At 51.1% G+C, this 12,433-nt stretch overlaps 1 protein-coding gene across 1 annotated transcript in view; it reads left to right on the forward strand.

The window, feature by feature from the left end:
- The first annotated feature begins 6,143 nt into the window (after positions 1-6,143).
- The window catches only part of NCMAP (non-compact myelin associated protein), a 41,322-nt gene continuing 35,032 nt past the window's right edge, over positions 6,144-12,433 (forward strand). Inside the window, exon 1 of the mRNA XM_053209083.1 lies at positions 6,144-6,256. The gene's annotated coding sequence lies outside the window, so the exon portion shown is untranslated. The remainder of the gene's footprint in view (positions 6,257-12,433) is intronic.

A 12,433-nucleotide genomic window follows, 5' to 3' on the forward strand; every position in this document is an offset into this window, starting at 1 on the left:
GGGGCACCTGGGTGGCTCAGTCAGTTAAGCATATGGCTTCAGTTCAGGTCATGATCTCGCGGTTCGTGAGTTCGAGCCCCACGTCAGGCTCTGTGCTGACAGCTCAGAGCCTGGAACCTGCTTCAGATTCTGTGTCTCCCTCTCTCTCTCTCTGCCCCTCCCTGGCTTGAGCTCTGTCTCTCCATCTCTCTCTCTCTCAAAAGAAATAGATAGACATTTTAAAAAAGGTTTTAAAAAGCCTATTTAAAAAATAAACTTAAAAAAATACAAAATAAAAAAAATCTCAGGTGCTCAGGAGGCTAGTTTGTGGCAAAATACCCTCTGCTGACAAAGAAAGGATGAGTTGGAGCATTTGAGTATTTTCCATGTGGAAAGAGCAGGGTTTTTTTTTTTGTTATTTTTAAATCTCCAAGCAGCTAAGAGTCCATATGGTACATCTGAAACAGGGGTGGTTTGTTGGGTAATTTTGTAAGCAATTTTCATTGACTTATGAAAGTGTTTTATATCAACATTATCATCTTTACAGGGAAAAGAACATGGAAGATGGCCACATTTATATCCCACCAAATTCCCTTTAAGTGGTTTTTTTTTTTTAAGTAGTCTCTACTCTGTACCCCATGTGGAGCTTGAACTCAGGACCCTAGGATCAAGAGTTGTATGCTCCACTGACTGAGCCAGCCAGATGCCCCTCCCTTCACATCTTAATCAGCATATGGACTTATATTTTATATCGTCAGAGTTGGTGTGTGCCATTTTCATTCTCTACCTCTATACTCTAATGGATAAACACACTCTTGTGTCTCCTCTACTCTCAAGAAATTGCTTTACTTCTGACACTTCTGGTTACCGAATGTGTGCTGGGGGGAGGTGGGGTCCCCACATCAGGCAATTCTGCCACACCCACTAGGTGTCCTCTAATGTAACTCAATTCTCACACTATCTACCAGGAGTTAGCATCAAATCCCCCAGGCTAAGGACTCAGTCCCCCAAAACTATTTCCTTCTCCCCACCTTCAGTTGCGAATCATAGGTCCAGATTGTTACCTCTGCTTCCAACTGGTATAAATCAGAGGTTCCCATGGTCCCCTCCTCGGGCTCAATTAATTTGCTAAAGCAGCACACAGAACTCGAGCAAACAGTTTACTTACTAGATTTACCTGTTTATTACAAAGGATATTAAAGGATACAAATGGACAGCCAGGTGAAGAAATATATAGGGTGAGGTCTAGAAGGGTCCTGAGCACAGATGCTTCTGTCCCCATGGAGTGTGGGGTGTGACACTTACTGGAACAGGGACATATTTGTGTTTACCAAATTGGAAGTTCTCCAAACTCTATCCTTTTGGATTATTATTTTTTTAATTTTTAGATGTTTATTTATTTTTGAAAGAGAGCATGTGTGCGGGAGGGGCAGAGAAAGAGGGAGACAGAAGATCCCAAGCGCGCCCTAGACTAACAGCAGAGAGCCTGATGTGGGACTCGAACTCACAAACCATGAACCTTCATGACCTGAGCTGAAGTCAGAGGCCAACTGACTGAGCCACCCACATGCCCCATATCCTTTTGGATGTTAATGGAGGCGTCATTACACAGGCATGGTTGATTAAACCATTGGCCATTGGTGATTGATTCAACCTCCAGGCCTCTTCCCCCCTTGGATGGGGAAGGACAATAAAAGGCCAACTCTGTAATCACTTGGCTGGTTCTGGCAACCAGTTTCCACCCTTGGGTGAACTAGAGACTTTCCAAAAATAATTTCATGAAAATAAACTCAGGCGTGGTTGGAAAGGGCTTGTTATAAATAACGGAAGACGCCCATTTCACCCCTATTATTCTGAAGCGATTTCAGGAATGAGGGCAAAAGCCAACTATTACAACGAAAGATGTCACTATTGCTCTCATCGGGAAATTATAAGGGTCTGGGGAGCTGTGAGCCAGGAACCATGGACAAAAACCAAAATATATATTTACTATAGATCACAACATCACATCCACACATCTCCACAAATTGCAAATAGTATCTGTATGCCTGGTGCCTCTGTTATGAAGCACAATTGGCTTGGCCGTTCTCCATCACTTGAAATTGTAGTCATTTCTAGTTTTTACAACGTGTGGAATATCACTTGGTAATTTTGTTCCTGTTGCCTGATGTAGCACCTTAGATGCCCTGTCCCTGGTGTTAACCTTACACATAAAACTGCCAGTTATTTCACCAGCAAAATAGGCTTATTCAGGAATAGCAGAGAATTACAATGCAGGACATGCAAGTCATGGCAAAACCATCAGCAACTCCAGTGAACAAAGAAGAACTTCCTTTTATAGAGGGAAGGGGGTAGTTGGGAGGGGCTGTTATAGACAAAAATTTCATTGGAGGAAACTAGGAGTTCAAATGTAATGGCTTTTCATTGGCTGAGTTGTGCCAGTCTCTCATTGGCTGGGCTGTTGCCAGGCAAGGAGAATATCTTCCTTCCTAATGCTGGGGTACTAAAGTGCAGGCTTCTTTCTGTGGGGAATATAAGGTATTGCCTTTCTCTTGATTCTGCAGTCGATAAGGAGTGGTCGAGGGTAAGAGCTGCCCCTTCCGGCCTTCCGACTCCATTTCAAATGAGGTTTCCTTTATTCCAGTTCACCACTGATTTGCCCAACAAGTAAAAATGAAAGCCCGTGGTCAGGCCAGCTCTGTACTGGGAGCCACCCAGGACAGGGGCATGTTTCCTTGCCCGCCCTGGGCTCAGGCTCTATGCGTGTAAAACCCCAGGGAGACTGGAAGGTGTCTGAGTTGTGTCCAGCTCAGTCAAAAAGGAGGGTCAGTGATTCTGGTTGTGGAAGCCTCCACTGCTCAGGACATGAACTGACTCATCAGCAACCATCCCGTGGCCTTCTCTGCATCTTCCCCCCCGTTAGCAATTGCAGTCTGCCCGTCTTCCAGAACATCTCCCAAATCTGACCACCTCACAAGAGCTGATCTCTGCCTGCCTCCGACCTTATCCTTATCCTGTCTACTCTGCCTTCAACCCCTACTCTGGTCAACCACATTGGCCTTCTGGACTTTCCCTCCTTCCGGAATGCTCTCCTGCTCTAGTGTTCCCTGTACTTTCTTGCTTGTCCTAGTTAAAAAAAAAAAAAAAAAAATCAACACAGTAAATTTGAAGATCTAATTGGCTTTCTTAAGGGATTCATGAGTCAGACAGCATCCCTCCTAGTAAGTAGAGGGGCGCTCTGAGGAGTCACACAAAACAGAAGGTTTCTATAGGAAGGAGGGTGGGGAAAGGAAGTTATTAGCAAAAAAGAAAAGGTATTGTTTCAGGCAAGGTCATTTTCCCTGTAGGGGAAGGGAAGAACAGGGCGTTTTATCATGCAGATTACCTCATCTTTCTTTGGGGAACGGAGAGGGCCCTTGTGACAGATTACCTCACTGGTGCTGACCAGAAAATTCCTGACTGATCCTTGAAGGCTACATTTCTGGGGGAGGTTGAAACTGCAATTAGATTAGGTTTAATCCTGAGTTTTGTGACTTGGCCTAGCATAAGTGACTCCATCTTGGGCCTGTGGTTTTCTTCTTAACATCCTTCAGGCTCAGCTCACCTGTCTTCTCCTGGTAGATGGTCCTTACCCTTCCTCCCCTGAAGGGACCCCTGCCTCCTACTTATAGCGATCAACGACAGCACGTTATTATTTCTTTCAAAGGACTTTTCATAGATTGTCTTTCTCTCTCACGTTGCCATCTTTTTGTGCTTGAGTATCAGCTGTTTCCCCCACCTCCGCTGGAAAGTGAGGTCTACAGGGTGGGGCAGGACCTCTGCTGACTCTTCTCCACCTTGCAGAGTGCCTGGCCTGTAGTGAACATTCAGGAGGACTTAATGAATGCATCCCCAGAAAGATGAAGGTTACCTAGAGCCTTTCCATGCTTCTGCCTCTCTGGGCTTGGCTCAGGTGTCTGACCCTGGTCCACTCTTTATGGAGGAGGCTGGTGAAGGGAGGGGTTCCGTTCCTAAATCTAGGAACAGAAGTATGTGCAAAGTCATTCTGATATAGCAGGTGTCCTATGACTTGGTTGGTCTGGGTTAAGGGAGAAAGCAGAAGGCGGCGGGGGGGGGGGGGGGGGGGGGGCGGGGCGTCAAGCCATGGATGGCAGATGGCTGAAGACCACCAAATCCCATGCAGGGGGGACCTACCCAGAGATGTCAAGGTCCCCTTTGTGTTAGCACATCCCCATCCCCAGCCCCTATCGCTTAGCATAGTAATTCTCCCATGTATCCAGCATTTTATAAATATTATCTCACTTTTTATTTTATTTTAATTGTTTTTAATGTTTATTTTTGAGAGAGACAGAGACAGAGACAGAGCACGAATAGGGGAGGGGCAGAGAGACGGAGGTAGACGCAGAATCCGAAGCAGGCTCCAGACTCTGAGCTGTCAGCACAGAGCCCGACGCGGGGCTCGAACCCATGAACCATGAGACCATGACCTGAGCCAAAGTCGGGCACTTAACTGACTGAGCCACCCAGGCGCCCCAACATCATCTCAGTTTTAATCCTCATCAGAACTATACTGGGGTAAGGATATTATCTTCATCGAACCAAAAGAGACTGAGTCTCAGAAAGGTTTAAAAAAACATCCTATCGTAGCACCTGCGTGGCTTTGTTAAGCGTCTCTTGGACTGGTCTCTGGGCTAGGTCATGAGTTTGAGCCACGCATTTGGCTCTGGGCCGACAGCGCAGAGCCTTCTTGGGATTCTCTCCCTCCCTCTCTCTCTCTGCTGTCCCCTGCTTGCTCTCTCTCTCTCTCTCAAAATAAATAAACTAAAAACATTTTTAAATAAAAATTTAAAAAAAAATTTAAAAATCCTGTCTTGCAATGAAGTTAGGATTAGAACCTGAGACCACTGACTTTCGAGCCCTTGACCACATGCACATCCCAGCAAGAGCTTCTGGTAGCATCTGGAAGTGGCCGTAGAGATCTCAGATCCCAGGGCCTGAGCAGACTGTCACTGGGTGCCCCTCCCTTCTTCATGGACCCTGCTTTGTGGACAGGTCCCCTTCTCCCGCCACAGTGAAGTTCTTTGAAGTCAAGGGTTGTGTCTCAGGTCTTTGGTGAAGCAGAATCTCAGAATTATACTTCTTTACAAAAAAATTTTTTTAAACATTTATTTATTTTTGAGAGAGAGACAGAGAGAGACAGAGAGAGAAACAGAGCACAGGCACGGGAGGGGCAGAGAGAGAGGGAGACACAGAATCCGAAGCAGGCTCCAGGCTCCGAGCTGTCAGCACAGAGCCCACGCGGGGCTCGAACTCACAAGCGTAAGATCCTGACCTGAGCCGAAGTCCGAGGCTCAACTGGCGGAGCCACCTAGGTGCCCCTCAGAATGTACACTTCCCAATCTTTGTTAATAAATACTACCTGGAGTTTCCTGTGAAAACACGGTGGACTCAGTTCTGCCAACCTGGGAGGAAGTGGGCAAGGCTTGGATGGCATTTCACAGGCGGCCCGTGGCAAAGCCAGTAGGCCCATAACCCAACACTCTCTGTAAATACTCCTGGTTCGGTCACTAACCTTCGATGTGACTTTGGGCCACTCGCCTCTGCTTCCCAGGCCTCAGTTTCCCTCTTTAGAAAAGGAGAGGGCTTGGGATTCTCCTAAGACCTCTTCCCTCTTTCTGTACATATTGGTCGAAGGCCTGTGGTGTGCCAGGGTTAGACTGCTGGGGTAGGGCAGCCAGCCGGTCTGATCGAGGACACGGGGCAGGTTCCCCAGGGCAGAGTTTTTGACCCTTGCTGGTTATCAAACCTGCTGTAACACCTGGCGGCTGTCTAAACCCCAACCTGCCCCCAAACCTTCCAATCAGATGAACACGGTCCCACTTTAAAGATAACTCCATCCGGCCTGCGGTATCTGTCAGGTGCCTTCTCCCCGCTTTCGCCCTTGGAGAAAACGGACCTGGAAGAGGTGGCCGGCTGGGCTGCGCGCCCCGGACGAGGAGCCAGAACTGGAATCCCAAAAAGGACCCAGGCCCGGGAGAGGCGCGAGGACACCACGGGGAGGCGCCGCCACTCCAGCGTCCCTACCCTGGCGCCCCCGGGGCGGTCCCCAAGGCGGTGGGACCGAGGGGCGAGCTCGGCCCCTCCCCAGGATCACCTGCGCCGGGCGGGGCGGGGCCGGGGGCGGGATCCCCGGCGGGAAGAGCCCGGGCGGCCGCGGCGGCGCCGGCGGGAGGGCGAGCGGGCGGCGGCGGCGCGGGGCGGGCGGCTCGTCGGGCAGGTAAGGGGCACCGGGACGCACCCGGGTCTGCGGGGGGCACACGGGCGGCCGGGCTCCGGCGCGGCGGCCCGCGGTCCACCTGCCGGCCGCCCTGGGCGAAGGAGAGCCCGGAGGGGGTGGGGGGCGTGAGGGGTTCCGGCTGTCGCCCCACTTTCGTTGGAGGGCCAGGAGTGTGTGCGCGGGGGCAGCGGTCAGGGCTGGCGGGAGGAAAGTTGATCGTCTCCCGTGGGGCTTGGAGATGGGGATGGGGCAGGCGTAAAGGGGCCCGGAGTGCCCGACAAGCTCAACCGAGAGCAGAGAAGCGCCCTTGGACTACGTTTGGGGGGTTGACCCTTCGGCATGGAGGAAGCAAGTCGGTCCTTTGTCCCGCCCCCCAGCACGCCTCTGCGGAGAGCCTGAGACTCCCCGGAAGAAAGGGGAGCTGACCTGGCCAGCCGGGAGGTGGAAGGGGCTTTGAACCGCTCGGGACCAGTGTTTGCTTCATCTGTGAAATGGGCGTCTTGGTGGGTGGGCCCTATGCGGAGGCCCCCACCCCTCCGGGAGGAGGATCTGCGATTCTAGGAGATGAAAAGCCACGTTAGGGTTCGGATCAGCAAGTTCAGTAGACACGTTGCAGCAGCTGCTGGGTGGCTCGCCTGACAAGCTGCTCCAGAGGAGAGAGGCAGGCAGGGCTGCTGTTCAACCACCTGGGGACCTGGGTGGGAGGAGGAGATGGGTGTGTCACAGATACTAGGGCTGGTTTAAGGGGACCAAGGAAGCCCTCTAGTCTGGGAGGAGGATCCAGAAGGCTTCCCGGAGGAGATGGGATTGAAAGCACTGTGCTTGGGGGCCGGTGCTTTGGAATCAGTCAACCTGGGTGTCGGAATCCCTGCAGCGCCCCTTAGCCGGAGGCTAACTTAGCCTTGGGCCAAAGCCTTCATTCCTCTGTGGTTCAGTTTGATGTACTCATTAAAAGAAGCTGTCTCTCCGAAAGATTAAGTACTATAATCCATATAAAGTACTCAGTACAGAGTCTGTATATCGTAGGCGCTTCACAAACATAAGCTATAATTTCCACTAGACTGAAGCTCCTGGGGGACAGGGACAATGTCACAATGTCCGTTCGGTTTGCCATTATATCGGCATAGAGTAGGTCTCACTACATCTTTTTTTGAATGAACGAATGATGAATGGGTATGTAGTAACTGTTTGACACGTGGTGAGTAGTCAGCCAATAGTAGTGAATTTAGAAATGGCCAGATCCCAACAGGAGGGTATGGATATAGAAGACAATGGTTTAAGCGGACGGAATAGTGTAAACCAAAGCCCAAAATAACAGATCCGGGATCCCTGCTTCCTATGGGGAGGAGGGGTAACATGATTAGCATATCCAGAGCATAGAGGTAGGGAAGGGCACCCAAAATCCTGGAATCCCAAATCCCACACGGATTTGGTGAAGGAGCCACATGGTCACAGGTGAAGGAGCTGGAAGTCTGGGTAGGTCAAATACCTTTCTCATGTCCTCTCAGTGACCATCTCAAAGTTATGGGGGGAAAGGAAGGAAGGGGGCCAAGAGACAGCAAAGGACCATGGGTACCTGATGGGAGCAGAAGATGAAAAGGGAAAGGAGCCCCCGGGACCCCTCCGTGGGGGTGGGGTGTTCCTCACCTTGACCCTGCTGGTGTCTGTGCGGCCGATGGTGAGGTGGTCAGAGGGGGCAGTGTGGTGCCAAGCAGGCCAACCGCTGGGTGTGTGTGTGACAAGCCAGGCACGCACTGAGCTGGGTTAGAGGAATGTGCTGTGACTTTAGGGGAATCTGCTGTAGTAGTTTTATATCAATGGCTAATCCTAGAGGCCAGTTCCTGTGCTCCCTGTCCCTCTATGGACTGTGGCCAATCCAGCCTCAGGCCGGGAGGAGCTGTGTCTTTGGGAATAGAACCACTCGAAGTGAAGTGAAGAGCCTTTCTCTTTTCTGAAGTCCCGGAAGGCAGATGTTGGGTTTCCACCTCCCCTGGGTGACCAGGAAGATGTAAGAAGCAAAGGTCGGAGGTGGAGGGGAGAGTTTGGGGGGGAATACATCCACAGGAGATCAGAGGCACTGTACCCCCCCTCGAAAGAGCCGGGTTCATAACTTCTCCTCATAGCGCTTTCCATAATTTCCATAATCATTTGTTCAGTTTGCAATTTGCCCTGGACAAATCAGTGCCCCAGAAACCCGCGGGGGTCCGAAGAGAAGGAAAACAACACCCACACTGATCCCCTCCCCACTGCTCCTGGGACACAGGGTCACAGTGTGTGAGGGCTACGGGGACTCTTGGCAGTAAGAGAGGGCACCCTCCATTTAAATTTGTTTTTTTTAATGTTTACTTATTTTTGAGAGAGAGAGAGAGAGGGAGACACACACTCTGAAGCAGGCTCCAGGCTCCGAGCCATCAGCCCAGAGCCCGATGCGGGGCTCGAATTCACGAACCGTGAGATCAGACCTGAGCCGAAGTCAGACGCTCAACCGACCGAGCCACCCAGGCGCCCCAAGAGGGCACCCTCCATTTAAAGGTGTGGAAGCAGAGGCCACCCAGGCAACCCCCTAGGCTGAACTCTTGCTGTCAGATGGGCCTGGGCAGATGCACACTTTGCAGGCTGCCATCGAAGGGCCCCTGAAGGCGGCCTCGAAGCCGCAGCCTGTTTATTTCTCCTGGACAATGTCCAAGCCCTGTGCGTGCTGCCCCATCACCTTCCCCACCTCCATCCAGCCTGCTGATGCAGTCATTGGCATCTTGGCTTCTGGCATCGCACTCTTTGCTTTGGGATCTGGCAGGATGGGTCCCTCTTTGTTTTCCCTCAAACAAATGCCTTATCGGAACCAGAGATCCTAGGCAGGCAGGAGGAGGTAGGTAGGAAGAAGGGGTCTGAGCCAAGGCAGAGAGCGGCTGTGGATTCCTGAGCAGGGCTGGGGTGTAGGTAAGGCTGAGGGAGGTGTGGCAGGGGAGGTGGGAACCTCTCCTGTGGTTTGAACTCCCGGGAGTGGTGGCTGCAGGCTGGCCTAAGGAAGGAAAAGAGGGTGTGCCTGTCTCTAAGACCGAGAGGCCTGTAATTCGGCCAGCTTCAGGGCCTGCTGTGAGCGGCCTCCTGCCTGGGCCGCCACTCCTGAGCCGCTGGGGCCCTTGGTGGGACTGCCACATCCTATGGTGGCTGCTGGGGGCCTTGAGGAAGCGGGGCAGGTGGTGCAGACCCCGGAGAGCCGGTGCGCCCTGCTCCAGGCCAGCCTTGGGCAGAAGTCAGCAGCAGGCCTGGGCGAGGAGCAAGGGCTTGGACCTCTGCTTTGGAGTTGTGGGGTCTTGTTTAAGCCATGACACCTCTCTGAGCCTCAGTTCCCTAATTTATTAGAGAGAAAACTATCCACAGCAGTCACTCAATGGATATTAGCTTCCCTTCCCCTTTATTTATTTATTTAAAATATTTATTTTGGGGAGGGGGGCGGGGAGGGGCAGAGAGAGAGAGAGGATCTGAAGCAGGCTCTGTGCTGACAGCAGAGAGCCGGATGTGGGGCTCGAACTCACAGACCCTGAGATCATGACCTGAGCCGGAAGTCAGACGCCTGACCCTCGGAGCCACCCAGGAGCCCCTTTCTTCCCCTTTTAAGAAACTTGTGTCTTGGGAACTGTGGAGCCAACCTGGAGGGCAAAGAGCCTCTGAATTTTTGAATTCCTCCACAGTTTACACACCATTCACTCATCCCACGTCTCCAGGGCTACCAACGCCCCCGGCCTGCACTGGGGATTCAGACACACCCCCAGTTTCTTGCAGACCCCCCAGCACAGCACCCTGGCTTTGCTCGGAAGCTTCTGTATATTCCTGCACCTGGGGTATCTCCTCAGTCTCTTTCTTGTGCCGTCAAAAGCAATTGTGTAACTAGTTCCCCCACTGCTGTACCTCATCCCATCATCCCTCTCCCCCAGATTCTCTAAGGTTTCAGCCTGCAGGTCACAGAGGGAAACAAAGGCGCGCGCCCACACGGTGCTAAATGCTCCCCGCATGCCTCCCTCCCTGTAACACCCACAGCATCCCAGGAAGCGAGTTAGGAGGATTCCCTAGTTCCGTACCAAGGTTCGGAGACATGTGCAACGTTCTGGTTGTCACAGAGGTAACCAGTGATGCATCCTGACTTTCCTAGGCAGTTCTGCCTTCAAGGGCCCCTTCCTCCATAAAAATATCAAAAGTTTTATTTACGACTGCATTGAATAATTAATTAATAATTAATTAAATAATTAATATTTAATTTTAAATTCAAACTTTTAATTTTTAAATTTAATATATTTAATATTTAATTGAATCTATATTTAAGTAATATATATATATTTAATATATAGTTTTGAAGTTTATGTTGAGAGAAACAGAAACAGCGTGAGTGGGAGAGGGGTGGAGAGAGGGAGAGACAGAATCCCAAGCAGGCTCTGCACAGTGTGGAGCCTGACCCGGGGTTCAAACCCACGAAGGTGCGAGACCATGACTTGAGCCAAAACCAAGATGACAACCGACTGAGCCACCTGTTGGTTAGTGGGGAGCCCACTGTCTCCCCATGTCTCCCCAATGCCCCACTGCATTGGTATATTAAAACATTTTCTTCAACCTAGAAGTTCCTCTTTTCTTCTGTTTTGAAAGAAATGGAAACATTTTTGTGGGCCCCGGGGCTTTGTCTCCTGTGCCCAGTGGCAACGTTGGCCCCAGAGCTAATAGGCCTGGAAATCCAGCCGACGCCCGTGGGGACGCTGTGAAGTTCTAACTCCTCCCTGCGCTGCTCTTTAGCAGTTAAAAAGAAAAATGAACAAAGAACTGGGGGAAAGGACTGGTTATCTGAAACCGTACCACCTGGAGTGGTATTAATAGTTCTTTCTGGAAAAGGAAACTTGATTTGTATATCCCACCCCCCCCGCCCCCCACCCTTCAACCCCCTCCCTGCCTTGCTGGTTTTGGACCAAAACTTTAAAAACATTTTTTAAAATATTTATTGATTGATTGATTGATTGATTGATTGATTTTTGAGAGAGAGAGAGAGAGAGAGGGAGACACAGAATCCGAAGCAGGCTCCAGGCTCTGAGCTGTTAGCACAGAGCCGTCCATGGGGCTCGAACCCACAAACTGTGAGATCATGACCTGAGCCGAAGTTGGATGCTAAACCGACTGAGTCACCTGGGTGCCCCTTGACCAAAACTTTTTAAAGGTCAAGCCCGCTGAATCCTCTTTCTCAAAAACTCCAGATGCCCTACCTAGGGCTTTTCTCCATGTCACGGACCTTAAGGAGAACTGGTTTGCCCAGAGGACAAAGGGGATTCATTTATTTTTTAGAAATAGCTCCAAGTTCCTGCCTAAGCCCCGAAATCAATATCGTTGGTCATAATAATAACAACAACAATAATTAACACATTTGCGCGCTCTCCGAGTGTGGGGTGCTGTGCCAATCCCTGAGTGCGCATGTTTCCTAAAAGCCTCGGTAACCCTACGGATAGATACTGTGATTATCTCCATTTTGCAGATGAAGAAACTGAGGCTTAGGGAGACTGAGTGGCCCAAGTGGCAGGGGGTCTGCTGGTTGATTGTCAAAGCATAACCTCCACGAGGGCAGGGACTGTTTCCCACTGTCTCCCCATCACCCGGCACGATGTCTTGGTACACACGAGCCTTCAATACAGAATGAATGTTTGACCCCAGAGCCTGACCTCCTAACCTCTCCTCTGTCCTGCTCTTTAGGGAAGCTTACCTGCTTCTGGTCCTGCCCTTACGGGGCAAAAATTGGTAGCTACAGCCCAGGGGGGTGGTCTGGGACGGGTCAAAGCTGGGGGCAGACTTGAACAGAACAGGCAAAGGTGGAGGCATTCACTGCCCCATCAACACCCCTCCTATCACCCCCACCCCCAGCCTATGGAACCCCACTGGGAGAGTCTACCCCTCGCCCAGGCCGCTGCCCAGCTAGGAACTCAAAGGTGCAGCCTGACAGTCACGCAGGCAGAGTGCGGCAGGAAGGGGATGGCCGAGGGTGTCTGTGTGGCTCTCCACCCTGGGGCCCATCTTTTTTCCTCTCCTGTTAGGCCTTTGGCCCTTCCCCGGGGTTCATTTACAGCCAGATAGCTGGTACCCCCAGGGGAACTTGAACTCACCTGACAAAGTAATTAGACACCTAAGAAATACAGCTACTGTAAAAGA

This window comes from Acinonyx jubatus, chromosome C1, assembly GCF_027475565.1.
Source record: "Acinonyx jubatus isolate Ajub_Pintada_27869175 chromosome C1, VMU_Ajub_asm_v1.0, whole genome shotgun sequence".
Lineage (NCBI taxonomy): Eukaryota > Metazoa > Chordata > Mammalia > Carnivora > Felidae > Acinonyx > Acinonyx jubatus.